The sequence below is a fragment of the Lathyrus oleraceus genome, chromosome 4, assembly GCF_024323335.1.
Source record: "Lathyrus oleraceus cultivar Zhongwan6 chromosome 4, CAAS_Psat_ZW6_1.0, whole genome shotgun sequence".
Taxonomy (NCBI): domain Eukaryota; kingdom Viridiplantae; phylum Streptophyta; class Magnoliopsida; order Fabales; family Fabaceae; genus Lathyrus; species Lathyrus oleraceus.
Genome location: NC_066582.1, coordinates 110,992,944 through 111,009,791, shown reverse-complemented (window position 1 = coordinate 111,009,791; position 16,848 = coordinate 110,992,944). Strand labels below are relative to the sequence as shown.

General features: G+C 34.1%; 1 non-coding gene across 1 annotated transcript; it reads right to left on the bottom strand.

Moving 5' to 3' along the window:
- Window positions 1–6,778: 6,778 nt before the first annotated feature.
- On the bottom strand, window positions 6,779–6,851 carry TRNAK-UUU (transfer RNA lysine (anticodon UUU)). Its single transcript has one exon. It is a non-coding gene; the product is annotated as a tRNA-Lys (tRNA).
- Between the last annotated feature and the right edge of the window lie 9,997 nt (window positions 6,852–16,848).

The following is a 16,848-nucleotide window of genomic DNA, read 5'->3' as shown; positions in this document are numbered from 1 at the left end:
TCCTACCTATTTCCACTCATGAGCAGCTTGCTGATTTTCTAACCAATGCGTTACCAACTTCAACCTTCAACAAGTTTATTTCCAAGCTTGGCATGATCAACATTCACCATGCTTAGCTCGAGAGGGGTTGTTGAGATTAACTACTTTGATCAATATAGATTAAGCTAGTTGACTAATACAGTTGGTTATTGTTAGTTGTATGGTTAGTTGGTTAGTTAGCTCTATTGTGATTGGTTGTTATGAGATAAGATTGTACTATATAAGAGATGTATTGTCACATGTACACAATCCAATAAAGCTATGATTCCTCTTTCTTGATATTTCTTTCTCTTTTCTTTTGTTAATCTTTCTCTTTTCTTCTGTTATTTTTCTCCATTGATGAAACAACCTTCATCATAATAGCTTGGAGTTTTGTATTGTTGCAATTTGAAAGTTGCAGGAATTTGGAGTAAAATTAGTAGCTGTCCCAACCTAAAAAAATATAGTATGCGAAAAAAACAACCGGCGAGAAAGAAATGACAGAAGAGTCGCCACCGTGCGTTATTTATCCCAAAGGAGGGAAAGGAAACGCTCGAAGTAAACCTGGAGAAAGGAAAGGAAAAGACAAAGTCTCGCAACCAAATCTTGGGTTCGGGAGTCGATTATGCGAAGGGAAAGTATTAGCACCCCTACGCATCCGTAGTACTCTACGGTATCTACTCTTGTTGTTCTTGTCTAAAGGGTGTGTGTTTATCTAATGTACTATTTACTAAAAGAAAGGGTCAAAGAAAATGACTCGCACGGATGTCGCATCCACTGCATACGTATCTCATCTGAATATGAGAATCAGAGTCTTCGTAGCTCGGTTACCTAGGGGTTAAGGGTAATTGTGCTCGCTAAGACATCGCGTTTTATGCCTACGTATCTCATCTGGAATGAGAATCAGAGCAAAACGTAGTTCAGCTAACTACGGGAATAAGGGTCTCGATTACAACTAGGGCAAGAGAAAGGGAATGTCTCGATCGCAACGAGGGCGAGAGAAAAGAATCACAACGAGGGCGAAAACAAACAAAGATTAGTTGTTAGTTGTTAGTCAAACTCGGCAAGACATCACATCTTGTGCCTACGTATCTCATCTGAACATGAGAATCAAAGTTGCCGTAGTTCGGCTACATAGGGATTGCCATCTGAACATGGACTTACAAAGGAGGACACCAGTTGTGTCAAAGGAGAGTGGGCAATGTGTTCACGTCCTAGCAGCAGTTGTCGCAGCTCGCTGAATCGAGTCTTAGGCAGTTACCTCTTTGCAATAAAACAGACTACATGCCACAAGATCGGAGACGCTCTGAAAGGTCTAAAGATGGGGAAGCTCTTCCCTAGAGTTGTCACGCAATATGTACTTAAGTGTTAGGATTTACAAATGGGACTATCTACCTAATGTTAGCATGCAAAGAATATGGGAATTCTACCTATGTTATCATACAAAAGGTTCTATCTATTGGGTGCTACCTAATCGGAACAAGAATTAACGAGTGGAGCAAGGAGAGGTGCTAGGGATAAGGGTAGATGGCGATGCACGAAGCAATCGACTTACAAGGTTGATTGCGATGCATAAAGCAATCGACTTACAAGGGTGGACGAATACGTGATGGTTCTGTTAGGTTTTGAAAAATGATTACTCGACGTTGGATCGAGGTTTTGATCTTGTTTTGAAATGGTTATCGAATGTTCATTTTAATTCTTGTATTAACAGATGAATAAAGAAATGAAAGAATAAATATTATACATTTCATGGGAGAGGGATACATTTGTTATGAATGGGGATTGTTCATGGAAAACAAACAATAATAATATATGCCTCATACACCATTCAAGTAGGCCACAGTTAATCAAACAAGTAAGATATAAACAAGTATATAATCAAATCAAATAATCAAAGAATGAAATAATGAAGCATTAAACAATGTATGAGAAGTATAAACATATTAAACAATCAAACAATAAAAACATGGATGAAAGAAACAAGTATAAAAAATATCAAATGAATAAGACAAGTGAAATTATGCGCACAAAGAATCAATGAATAATTTAATCGGGAAATGATGCAAGGATCAAATAAAATCAAGATGAGATGCCTCTAACATATGGCATATGAGATGAACAAGGGAGGATCAAAAGATCTCTTCAATTGCCCTAAGCAATCCCTATGTCAAACATCAATCATACAAAAGTCAACCGAAAAGTCAAATCAACTTAAAAAATGTCAAATAAATAGTAAATTAATCACAAAAATTATGAAAAATTAAACTAAGTTAGATGGGGTCAGGACATCATCATCCCACCAAAAGATTTCAAAAATAATGAAAATTGGTTATTGAATTAATTGAATCAAAACAAAGGTCAAACCAAAAGTCAAACAACAAGACTAGGTTAGAAATAAATCAAAAATAAATTGAAAATGGGAAATAAAAATTCAATAAAAGGTCAAGTTGACCATGAGACAATGGTCAACCATCATCCCAAAAATCAGAAGTTAAAAATGATTCTAAGTCATGAGAATAAAATTAATGAAAAAAAGTGTGTTAAAATGGCCTATTTGAAACAAATAATCAAAATAAAATATTAACATAAAATAAAACGAAAATAAAAAATTAAAATAAATTAAATAAGACAATAAGAAAAATAAAAAATATTTTTTTATATTTTTATGAATAAATAAAATATTTTAAAATAATTAAAATCTAAACAGAAAATAATATGGAAATAAAAAAAAAAGAATGAAAATAAATGTGAATAGAAAGATGTGAGTGGGCCAGTGCAGGGGGTGGGAACAGCAGTGTGACACCAAGGCCCAGCCCACGGAATTGCCAGCGTTACAAAATAAACAAAATGAAAAGCATTAATTTGATAACTCCCACTTATGCCCTAGCGGATGAAACAAGGGACCGGTAACTGGATGTGTGTGGTTTCGAACCATCCATGTGTTATTTTTAAAAATACTAAAGTCACTACGTGACAAAACCAGCAAACAACGGCCAGTATCTGGGACCGTTTCCAGCGATCGCGCGGTCACGAAGGAAAATGCGACCTCCATGCAATCTTTTTTTTTTCAAACTTCCAGCCAACATTTCTCTCAATTTAGTGCATCAAATGGCATGGTGTAAAAAGCAAAACTCAAGTATAAAATGAGTAGAATGCAATGGAGCTTTATTTTATACAAAATAATGACTTTATCATAGAGAAATATGGACGACAAGGTAGGCTCATGCAAAGATTTTCAGAAAAAATAAATGTTAAAAAACTTAAAGTTTAAAAACAAGGCCTCATGGTGAGGGTTTCATAAACAAGTATGGTATATTGTTAACATGGAAAATAAGCATGGTATGGCATGGTATAAATGAAAAATAGCATGAAGTATATATGGTAGGCATGGAAGAAACAAGTGGTGAACAAGTATAATATTCATGAAATGAGCAAGGCCATGGAAGAGAGTAGCAAATTTACCTAGTGGAGAAAGTCCATTGCTTCTTGTTGGAATGAGAGGAATGGAAAGGAATGAGATGCTCTTCAATGGTGCTTCAATGCTTGTGAGAGAGAAAGGAGTGAAACTTGAAATGAAACAAACTTGCCTTCTCCACAAAGTTCTGCAGCCACTAACCTTTTAGCTAGGATTTAGAAGCTCTTAAATATGTAGGGTTTGAAGTGTGTGAATGGGCTTGAAAGATTTGTTTTTGATTATGTGCATAATGAACCAAAAATGTGTAAAAGTGAGGTGTGGAAAGAAATGGCTAAATGTGGCAAAGCTTAAGTGAGTGAACCAAAAGCAAATGACCAAATGAGGTAAAAATTGGTGTGTTGGTCGTTTTTGGGGTTTGGATTGGTTTTCTAGTGCAGCACAAAAAATGGCCCAACAGGGTGACTTTAAGACATTGTAACTTGATGAATACATGACCAAACGACAAGGCAGTGCAAATAGTAGAAAGAGGGTAGGGAGCTTAACATCTTTCATGTTGAACACATCTTGAAATGGTGAGTGGAAAGAGGTGAAAAATGGCCATAAAGTTCAGGTCTCATGGCTGCAAAATGGTTGGGCCAGTTTGGCCAAAATGCTGTCAAAAAATGCAGCATATGATACCAACTTTAGATGAGTGTATCTTCCAAACCAATGATCCAAATGGGGTGGTTCCAAAAAGGTGTGAAAGAGGACATAACAAGGTACAACTGTCATAAAGAAAGTGTTTCCAAAAGATGCCTTGAAGTGCAAGAAATCTGGCCCATAAGTCTTGACAAATTTTGCAAATTTTGGACTTAGAAAATTTTCTAAGTGTCCTAAAATAAAATCCTACTTTGACCAAGCATAACTGTCTCAATTTTAATCCAAATGAAACAAACTTTATATCTCTAGAAAGCTTGGAACAAGAGGAACAACTTTCATGTTGGAGAAATTTTCAAATGGAGCTTGCATCTTGATGTAATATAGGCTTAAAGTGGGTGCAAAAAACCATAAAACTTGCCTTAAATGGAAAGTCAACCATTTCCAAATTTGGTAACTTTTCCAACTCCTGATTAAATGATGAATCCATGATCCAACCTTGATAAAATTTCACATGTAGGCTTCCTTAGGCATGACTTTTGAGATTTCACTTTCAAAATGTCAAGAGTTGACTTTTCTGGCCTCACAGTTGACTTTTCCCAAACTGTCTGACTCCTGATTCCAGTGGTCAATTGAAGCACCTCTGACTCAAATAAAAAGCTGATTTTTTATATGTAGACCCTTGTGGACATATGGAGGGCCATGGAAAAGAGTTCCACCCAAAGAATCAGAAATAAACTAATTTTATACCAAACCCCAGTTTTAGGGCCAAAATGACTAGGAAGTGATTACACTGATTGTCAATGGATCTTTGTGAGATAATTGGGGATCTTCATAGGCCTAGGTTCTTCTCTTTCATGACATGAATGAGCCCTTCTACTTCCAACTAAACCTCGCCTGTTTCGGGTAGCCATGAAACCCTGATTTTTTTTTTATTAAATCCATATGCACACTCTGAGAGCTCTGAATCTTCCACTGATGAACTGAGGACCATAATAAGACATATGGAACCCCTTGAGACCCTTGAGACTTGTATATTTGGAGAATGAAATTCAATTCCCAGTCTTTCTCTGTGTAGGCTCCTTCTGTTAAGGAGTGATCAATAAAACCCTGATTTCCCAAGTCACTGATGCAGTATGCAATGAGTATGACCTAGTATGATGCTAATGCAATGTGAAACACAATCTCATGCTTCCAAGAAAAATGGAAGGTAAATTTTGGGGTATTACAGTAGCTAGTGAAATTCAGTCACTTTTGTAATAAACATAGTAACTAGCACTTGGTGTGCATAACAATAATTGGAAGAAATGAAGATTGCTAGTATCGACAATGCCATCGAACAAGTATATATTTGGTTTTGTTTCTCTTTCCTTAAACATTTTACTTTAATTAATTTAATAATTGTTGAACAATGTTGAATGTTTTGAAATTAGATTTTAAATAATATTTGATAAGTTCGCGATTTTTTTTTAAGATAATTTGTTTTTAACTTCAAAGACATTATATCAAATATTAAGCAAATTTCTTATTTTCTCCAATCATATTCTCTTTAAGGATTAAATTGTATTGTTGTAAAGTTTTAATCCTTAATCTTATGTTTGGATTATGAAATAAGAATTAAATTTAATTTGAAGTTATTGTTGTTAAACTTTTTTGGGATTAACCATATTCACAATTGAATATCTAATTCAAATTGGGGAATTTGTTTAATAGTTCTTTATTTTGTATGTATAATTGTTGTATTGATATTTCCTTTAAATCTATTGATACTGATATTTCCTTAAAATCTATTAATACATAAGTTTTTCCAAATCTTATTTTTACAAGCGTTAGTTTTTTTCTATCTATTCACTTGTCCTTTAGATATTATATTATCCATATTTGAGGATCACGAAAGATGGATGGTGTGGTTAAGATGCGACAAAACTTTCTCTTGTTGAAGGTGGGAATGGTACGTTCATGCACTTTGAAACTCAAGTTCGTATTTGAATAAATCAGAGTATAGGTACTGTGATGGAAACAAGTGCCTCTCTCAAAGTCCTATATGTTTTATTTCTAGTGAAGGGAATTATTTTAGATAATAATGATGTATGTTTTTTGGTTGATCTCGTTCTTTACCTCTTATTTTCCTTTTCCCTTTAGAATAAGGAAGAGTTGGAAATCTTAACGTTTTAAAATAAATAATGTTGCATATGTTTAAAGAGATGGTTGAATCTTCACTTTTATAAGGTGTTTATTCTGATGTTTTTTTTTATTCTTAATAATAATATAATTCTTTCTTAGACGGAAATAAAAAATAATTTTTTAAATAATTGAATAAAGAATTACATGTTAAGAAACTTTTTTTTTGAGGATGCAAAATATCAAGAACAAGTTTACAAGCAAGAATGAAACACTATTAAAAATAGTTATGGATGTGTATCATCACCTAGTTAGTGAAGCTGAGAGTAAGTTAGCTTAGGTGCCATAGAAAATCCATGATGAAGGTTGTTCAGTAGAGAGTAGAGCTTAGGAGAGGATTTATTTGTGACAAAATACGAAGATTATGGCGGTTAAATCGCCAGTATATACAACCACAAAACTTGCGCCCGTTTGTGTGGCAGTTTTCAACTTTGCGGTGCTAAAAACACCATTTTAGTTAATTATGGCGGTTCTAAACGCCATAATAGCACTTTCAGAATAATTCTAATAAAAATTAAAATTTTACGCCGTCTGTGGGAATCGAACCCACGACCACGTGGTTAAAAGCCACGCGCTCTACCAGCTGAGCTAAGACGGCTACATGCAACTTGTTCTATGCATTTAACAATTAGAATGTTTTAAGAAACACATGAGGTAAATGAGAGGCTTATGTGCGACAGTGTCTAAGAATGTGTTTTTTATTTTTTATAAAATAATTAAACTAGAGCTCATACATACTAATTTATTTATAAAGTCATGTATAAATAAAATTTGATTATTTGATATTATTTGAATATACTAATCCAAAATTTTGATAAGAATTTTTTAAGCTTATGTATAATGAGTTTGAGATTAGTATGATGGATAAATTCAATTTTTTTATAGAATTTAAATGAACCAATGTTCAATCATGGTTATATTAATCAAAAAAGTATACAAAATACTATTCAACAAGTTTGTCTAAGATTCTCTTAAAATGTCTCATTTGTGTTACATTTAAACTAATGAGGTTATGGACGGACATTTCCAATTGATTTGTTTAATGCATGGTGCACAAGGGTTAACGTTTTCGGATATTGAATAAGTATCGATGAATACATATGTCTTTTGAGTGAGATAGTTGTGTTATGATTTTTTTTTGTCTCTAAGTTCCCTACCAACACTTATTTAAATGTCATTAAATTCGAGTTGGTTTTGTGTGTGTCATATTTTATAAATAATTAGGGAAGTTATTGCAATAGTAATATTATTGAAATATGGACTCCAACCTCAATTATAATTATTGTATCAAATCACAAAGTTAGTTCGATCAAGTTGCATGCATAACAGGGATTTCAACCATGTCCACAATTGCAATATGTGGCTACAATTTAAGAAGAAGTGTTAAACAATTTTCAAGTTTTGAGTGCGGAAGAAAAATCTAGAAATCAATGTAATTACTCTCCTTCTCATATTTTCATTTGTGGAAATGCCATTATGCATGAGTCTCTGAGAGCAGAGAGATTTTGTAGGCGGAATGTAGTGTTGCCATATGGTTTTGAGCCATCTAACTTCTACATGATCACTATTATGAAATTCATTTGTGTGCTTGAATGTAAGAGTTCAATTGCTTGAAAATTTTAAAATTTGATTCTCTTCATCAATTTCATAAAGAGAGGGAATGATTTTGAGAATATCATATGTTACCTATGATGCACAAGTGGTGAGATTCTTTGGAATGTTTCAAATACCGTCTTGAATTGGATATTGGAGAATAGTAGTTTCCAGGTATTTAAGTTGATATATAAGGACAATGAAGTCTTTGATTCTATAATCTTACTAGTTGTTGTGCCATAAAGAAATGCATTTTCCATATGTTATGATCTTTAATATCAGTTAAAGCGTGCTTTAAACCAAACCATTTGAGGAGGATATGTGATGCTTAATAGGTTGTTTTCTCTTAAAGTACATATTTCTAAGGATACCTTTTGCATTCTTCCTAGTGGTTTTACAAAAAAATCATGAGATTATTAGCAAAGAAAATATATCTAAAAACAATAGTATTACATGAAGTTATACAAATAATTTTTTCTTTCTTCGCCAATTTAGATATATTTGTTGAGAGTTTCCTCTGCAATTCAAAAGAGATTGGGAGGTAAATGGTCTCCAAGTCTCACACCTACAAAACAATTTAAAAAACAGGCATCTTTGACATTGATAAGGATGAATAGTTTTGCTAATCCCAGGGTTTTCAAAATCCAATTGTAAAAAATAGAATTTAATTTAATTTTTCTCAGATCTCTAAGAAACAACTGTCAATCGAGGGTGTCAAATGTTTTCTTAATAACAATTTTCAATTTCACGTTACCTCCAAAAAAAATTATCTCGCGAATTAATTGTCTCTGATGTTATACAAATGAATTCATATATATGTTTGTCAAAGATAAAACCCCTTTAATGTTCTTATATATTTCAGGGGCTATGGTGGCTAGTCTATTTGCATGAATATTGGTTATGATTTTGAATTGGAAGTTGGAAAGAGGTAATGGTCTAAAATTTTTAATAAGATATGTACTTGGGTATTTAGGAATCGGGCCGCGTGAATTGAATCGAGGTTAGGAAAAGTCTATTTTTGGTCAAAGAAATAAGTTATTGAAGCAACACCATCCTCTTCTATATTGTCCCAATATGCTCGAAATAACATCCTCCATGTTCTTTATGTCCTGAAGCAGAGTTAACATCCAGGCAAAAAAGTGGTTACTTTGATTTTCTCAAGGTGTAGTCTTAAGGTTAGGAAAGAATTATGCATGGTTATTATAAAGTTAGGTATTAATTAATCCTTCAAATTATTGGGAGTGAAACCGTTGTCAGAGTTGAAGAGGTTCATGTACAAATCATCATATGTTGCTTAAGTTCTTCACTAGATTCAAGGTAAGTATCACCATTATTAAGGTTTGTGCTCTTGTTGATAGAGTATCTATAATTTTGGTAAAGATGTGAAAAAATGTTACTTTTGTCACCGTCTCTAAACCAATTGTTTTTGCCTTATGATAGCTCGCTATTTATGAATGATTCAAGCCCTTACCACTTAATTTTATTTTGTTATTATCAAGCTTTAGTAGGATAATTTAAGTTCATTTTGTTACTTAAGTAAATTTGTTAAGAGCATAATAGGTGCTCTATTTTGTATGCTTTTATGTGTTAGTCACTTGTGTAGGGTTGTTGTATGATAAGTTCCGGAACGACAGACTGGAGTGTCAATTCTACCTCAAATTTCAGCAAAGTCTTAGATGCAAAAGAGTGTATAAGGACTAAAGGTATATGGAATTAGGGAAAATGTGACGATAATGTGAAGATATAAGTGCAAGTGAGATGGAAATATGGATGGATAATATCAAACCCTACAGAAAAAACATTTCAAAGGCTTATATGCACATAATTGCGCGCGTTGTGTTTGTCTATGCAACAAACCTGCTAGATGACGTGTTGTGCCAGCGTTAGAAGTATGTGGTGGAGGAAACAAAACCTTTTCTTCGCGTTCACTAATATTGAATTCACTCTCTTTCTGAGGAGACTAACAAAAATGGACAGGATGAGCAAGGGACTACATCATGATAAGAAATATATTAAAAGTCAAGGTTCAAACTAAAGCATTCTCATCATAAGACTCGGTGTTGGTATCATTCGAATCTCTCGCGCATGGCATCCTTCTAGAGGTGGAGGTTTCAACCACCATCCTTTCTTAAATAGGTACTTCCAAGTTAGAAAGACCTGAGATCTAAAAATTTATTCTGAAGGTTAAGAACTTACCCTTGTAACTCGTAAAATGTTGGCTCCTGGAGAGCCACTGGTAGAAAAATTTGGATTTTTGGGAATACCTGCGAAGCGAATAGCATGTGTTAGCTGTAAGGGATAAAAAATGAGTTAAAAACAAAAAAATGTTTGAGTGGTCTTGACAAATGTACCTTTTTCCCTTAGGAAAGAAAATGAATTGACCAAGCATTGTGCTACCATTTTTTGGTCAGGAACAAGGGATTAATTTTGTGCCCACTATTCTTTGAACTCCCGAGTACAGTGATAAGAAAAAGTGTAGTCGAAAGCGTGTAAGAAAACTTCTTTCTTTTTGGAGAGTGAACGACTGCCTTTGAGCCACCTCTCAGTAGCAGTATCAAGCATACAAAAGAAGGTTTTGGCGATAGGGATAAGGAACTTAGGGAGCAGTTGGCTCAACCCAAATTTACTAGCCACAAAGTTAGGTTGGTAAGGATCCACCCTCAAACCGGCCATTTGAGTGGTAAGCCTCGTCCATAAAAGGGTGGGATTGAAGTAGGCAAATAAAACCCTCTCGATCTCATCTTGCTCTCGTTGAGACTGGTTGGGATATGGTTTTTTGAACCACTCAGAACCATACTGTCGATCGGCAAATGAGGCCATTGACTTAGTGAAAGTTTTACACCGGTAAAACATTTGGAAGTAATATTTGAAGATTCCTAAAGAGACAATTTTTCCATCGTCCGGGGTAAGCTTAACTATTCAGGGACCTTTGATTCCCGCCTTCGGGTTAGGAAAAACTTTAGACTTCAGTGAAGATTAAAAAATGGAGTTTAACCATAGTTGTATAAGCTATATAGGTCCACTTATTTGTAGGTTGTCAGGATTTTATGGTCTTACCATATCAGCGACAACCAAAGCCAAAAACTCATAAACCCCTATGAGAATTAGTTGGCTCATATTTTTTAGCTACCTGAATAGATCGAGCGCAAAATACATACCTCGACAACCAATAAGTAAGAAATGTGATATGTTCGTGCACAAAAATATTATGGGTTACCCTTCGATGATCCTCTATGAAAGAACTGTAAGATGGTCTAGAAAAGGAGAAACGAGGATCAGTTCTGGTAATCTTTGTAGGATCAAAGTCCATATCAGTTGGATGAAGACTAACTATAACAGCTATACGAAGAAAGTGGGAGTTATCATCCCTCAGGGTAATTGAAAAGTGTTGGTGGAAGTATCCCAGAAACACATGGAAGCAATTAGCATATGAGGATTGTAAAAGAGACTCACCCTGAATAACTAAATTATATCATAATTCCCTAAATATTTCAAGTAGTGTATGTTCTTCCTTTAAACCTTATCCAGCCACTTAATATACTCAACGTCCTTAGTTGACGGAGAAAATGGAAGACACAGTTCTTGAAGAAGTTAAACTTTAAAGGTTCATCAATCAACACCAATGGTTCATATCCATGATATATAGGGAAATAATTATGTAGTAGTTGGGGTTTCTTAATGTATTTTGGAAAGGAGCCTATAAAAGCATGCACTTTACCGAAAAACACATAGGTGGATGAAGGTAGAGCGATATTAGATTTTTTTGTGTTCTGTTTCCAAGGGAGGCTTCAGTATGTAGGCACGGTCATCCATGATGATACAAAGCTCAATCTTGGTTGCAAAGCCCGCATGGCATTATACTGGAAGCGCCATTAAAGGATATGGATTTTTGCTGAGTAACGATGTAAAAAAGAAGGAAAAGCTAGAGTTTTGTTGTTTTGTGAGGCAAGTTGCAGACACAAGAAAGAGAAAAGTGTTTAAACAAACACGTTTAAATAGAAGATGAAGAAGCAATTCAGTTTTTTCCGAGAACATATCGACCATGTGGTGGTTTTTCGACAAATGACATATGAAAGCCATGGGGAAAGTAGGATGTAAGTTAGAGCAGTTCCATTTCACTTGGTCCTCCTAGGGAATATAAGGTAATCATATCGAATATGCACGCACGTCTATGACGTATTGGGAGAAAAATTAGTCATAATGACTGACAACAAGCATTATTAAGGTGACATGGCAATGAATGTGAATAATGTTTAAGTAGTTGCAAACAATGCCATTTTTCTCCCCTCGGATTTGGGTCGACAATGACGTTTTTTTGGGGGCATCTGTTATACTTGGATTTTCAGCTACTAGAAAGTCAACAAAGAATGTTAATGAAAAGACGTTTACTATGAGAAAACATTAATGAAGTGTCTTTCAAGGAGCATTAATGGTAAGTCATCGGCAGACCAACGATAAAGGGTCAACTGAGTTGTCGACACAACGAGACATGGTTTAGAGGACTTTGGGATAGATCTCAAAGACCTAGATCACTGGGAAATATGTCTAAAATATCGAGAAGGACAGTCGGCAAAAGCCCTAATTTCCATTAAAAAAAGGACCACTCGACTAGACAACATGGTATAAAAGACTTAGTAATTTTACAAGTCTTGGGTCCTTGATAGGCCTCGTCCACATCATGTTGGAGCAATTGTCGTTGAAGGTTCCTGAAGAAGTGGAAGAAGTGAGAAACAATTACCACTCAACGTAGGTTGTAAGCATAATGTCTTGGAAGACACGTAAGCACACTAGTGGGATCTTGAAATGTTGAACATGGAGTAAACACAATAGTCCCACAGTGGTCATAACCATCGTCAACAGTTACTTTGTAAATAGAATAAATAGCAGACTCATACATGGGATAAAAGGTCACAAAATTTTATACATCCTCTCCATATCACTGGAGTACCCGAGTAAAAGAGCGGAACATTTTTGCGAGAAACATGTATGCGTATGCGTCCACCCTTTTTCTTAGTCTTTTTTGTCTCCTTAAACGGGACATGTACTTTTTCCTTTACTTTGTTTTATGTTATTTACTGCATTTTACCTTATCATTTATCACAACTTGACTTCATTTAAAGTCTTCTTCTATGCTGCATTCAATTCACACACACACACACACACACGTGTTCACTCAAATTATTTTCACAAATTGCTTTAGAGATTTTTCGAGTTAATCTCATAGACTTTCAAACTCATGATTGTTTATCAAAAACACCGGTAAATACATGGTAATGTTACTAGGAACAAGGCAAGGTTAGTTGCCCAATATTACATTCAAATAAAATGAGTTAATTTTGATGAAACATTTGCTCCATTTGCTAGACTTGAGTCCATTAGATTGCTACTTAGAATTTCCCGCATGTTTAAATCTAGGTTATTTCAAATGGATGTTAAAAGTAGGGGTGGCAAACGGGCATGCCCGCCCCGTTTAGGCCCGCCCCGCAAAAGCCCGCAAAAAAACGGGGCGGGGCGGGGCGGTCATAGTTGAGGATGCGGGCCTAAAACTTAGACCCGCCCCGCAAAAAAGTGAGGGTGGGGCGGGGAAAGCCCGCGGGCACTGCACTCTTTAAGCCTAAAAATGCAAAAAATTATGTAAATACACGTGCCTGCAAAAGCCCGCGAAAAAAAACGGGGCGGGGCGGGGCGGACACATTTGAGGGTGAGGGCCTAAATCTTTGGCTTGCCCCGCACAAAAACGCGGGCAAAACAGGCATGCCCCGTGGGCCGAGCCCGTTTTGCCACCCCTAGTTAAAAGCGCCTTCCTGAATGAATATCTCAATAAGGAAGTTTATGTTGAGCATCCAAAGGGGTTTATTGATCCTGGTTGTCCAAATCACATGTATAAGTTAAAAAAAGCTTTTTACTGTTTAAAGCAAGCCCCAAGGGCTTGGTATGAATGATTAATCGAGTTTCTGGTTAACAACTGACATAAAAGGAGAGGAATAGATAAAACTCTATTTATGAAGAATGATGGAGGAAATCTCATGATAACACAAATTTATGTTGGTGACATAGTCTTTGGTGGGATATCAAACCAGATGGTGGAACATTTTGTCCAACAAATAAAGTATGAATTTGAGATGAGTCTTGTAGGAGAACTCACTTACTTTCTTGGTCTTCAAGTTAAGAAAATGGAAGAAATCATTTTTATATCTCAAAGCAAGTATGCTAATAGTATAGTAAAAAAATATGGGCTTGAAAATGCAAGTTACAAGAGAACTCCTGTTGCAACTCATGTGAAAATAACCAAAGGTAAAAAGGGTGTTGATGTAGATCAAACTTTATAAAGAAACATGATTGAGAGTCTGCTCCACCTCATAACTAACAAACTTGACATCATTTTCTCTGTAGGAAACAAATGTTGAAGAGAATTTTTAAGTATGTAAATGAGACTTTTTTACTATGGAATCCTATATTCACATAGTATCAATTTAGTGCTATTAGGGTATTATGAAGTTGATTGGGCTGGAAGTGCAGATGATAGAAAAAACACATATGATGGATGTTTCTTTCTTGGCAATAATTTAATCTCATGGTTTAGCAAGAAGTGAAAATTTGTCTCATTATCAACTCTTGAAGCTAAGTATATTGCTGTAGGGAGCAATTGTACTCAATTTCTCTGGATGAAACAAATGTTGAAGAAGTACAATGTCGAACAAGATATCATGACATTGTTCTATGACGACTTAAGTGCCATTAATATTTCAAAGAATCCGGTTGAACACAGTAAAACCAAGCACATTGACATAAGACATCATCTCATCAGAGAACTTGTGGAATAAAGTTGTAAACCTTGAGTATGTAGCAATTGAAAAACAGTTGGCTGACATATTTACTAAGGCTTTGCATGCAATTCAGTTTGAAAGGTTAAGGGACGCTCTTGGTATTTGCATATGTGAGAGTCTATAACAATCAAAGTTAAGGAGGCGTGCAAGGAGAACAAGAAAGTATCCCTCTTCTAAGGTATGTGGTGCACGTGAAATAAGGTTGATTATTCAAATTTCAAACTCTCATTTTAATTGGCTCGCCGTTACAAGCAATAATGTTATTCTTTTCTTTCTCTACTGGACTTAGAAAATGTTCACTCTTCCTTCTCTCAAGTTTTTCAATTTTTATTCTTTCTAAAATGAGTCAATCGTCTGAAAAAACTATACTAAGAAGGTAAATATACTGGAAGACAAGTTTGGGAAGAAAAATAGGCCCAAAAATTAAATAAGGCTGATCTAGAGAAAAATGGATCCAAGTCTGGGAAGAAGGATAATGCCTTAGAATCAATTTAATTTTTTCTTGTGTTTTGATTTCCCATACTATTTTAGGATACATTTTGTTGACATGGCAATATTTAGGTGAATAAATTTAATACGACATGTCAACAAAATTGTGAATAAAATATGTCTTGACTATTAAATTGTTCCCCTAGGCGTGCCACGTCAACAAAATCTACAACGAAAAGGAGTAAAAGACCAAAACTCAGGAAAACTAAATTCGAGGGACCAAACAATTGACTTTTAAAATGGAGGAAGTAAAAATTCGTTAAAAAACATGGATACAAAAACTGAATTTAAGTTATTTTAGTTTAAAAAAGAGCATGTTAAATTGTGTACTAAATAATATGTTAATGTGGAATACTTGAATGGTTGCAACTTAAAAAAAAATTACATGTTTAAATATATAATTGATCCTTGTAAAATATACTTAAAATCAAAATGTCATAAGAAAACTATAAGTGCAAAACACAAATATCAAAATTGTCGTGGACCTGGATCCCTTAAATAATTTGATTCCCACTAAAGACTAAAACAATACATTTAAATCTCAAGTTACAATCTTTTAAAAAAGGAAAGAAGGTAACAAGTCACCCTGCCGAAATCCTATCTCTAGCTTAAATTAAAATTGAAGAATTTGTCCGCCTTTAATAAAAGTTGTTTGAGATTCTGAAATAACCTAACTAAAATCACATGTTTAATTCTATTAAATGGAATATTAGACAACAATTTATAAATATCAAATAGATTACACTACATTTATGCATTAATTGCACTTTGAACATATCCCATAAAATAACTTAACGAGTGAGATTACCCAAACAGATTTATGCATCAAACAATTTGAAAGTCTAAGAAATGTGAGACTCTAAACAAATTATAAATAACTTCAACCAAATTAATAATATAGAGATAATAAAACATGAGAATAATGAGGAAACTAAAATCTCAACTATATGAATAACTTATGAAAATCAGAATTATAAAGAGAATATATAATAACATACAAATATACTAAACTATCATTAACTCAATCATAACGAAATGCTCATTATATATCTTCTAATATCTTCCATCAAATTCACATTGTATTAACATAAAGATTTCTGAGTTTGGAAAATGAAAACATACTAAATAATAAACAATATAAACTTGAAACTCCGATACTCCCCTTAAAGTTAAAGTTAAAGTTTTATAGACTTTAAGCTAGTTACAAGTTAATCCTAAAAATAAGAGATCAAACAAAATTAACTAATATCATAATCAATAAAAAGAACAACCAAAGAGAATAATTAGGGGAGAGAATATGCCAAACTAACTAACAAGGGACTACGACTTAGTTTACCCAGACCCAGACATTTAAAAAAAAAAGAAAAGGCCTAGGATGTTATATAAGACTATTTAGTTAAAAAAGTTAGGCCACAAGCAATAAAAATATCCTTTATTATTATTATATTGCATTTTGTCCTTTGAATTAAAATTGAAAAATAAAACTTAATTATCTTGAAAAACTGAAAAAAAAAGCTAACAATGTAATAAGTTGTTTTCATAAGTTCTCTCGAATAAATAATATCTCTAAATTTATGCTACTGGATAAACTCGAATAAAGTCAATGCAAACAAATATTTAGTCTCATTGATGTTTTAATTTATTAATCTTTTTAAACATTAGTTGAATTGTTTATTTACAAATGTT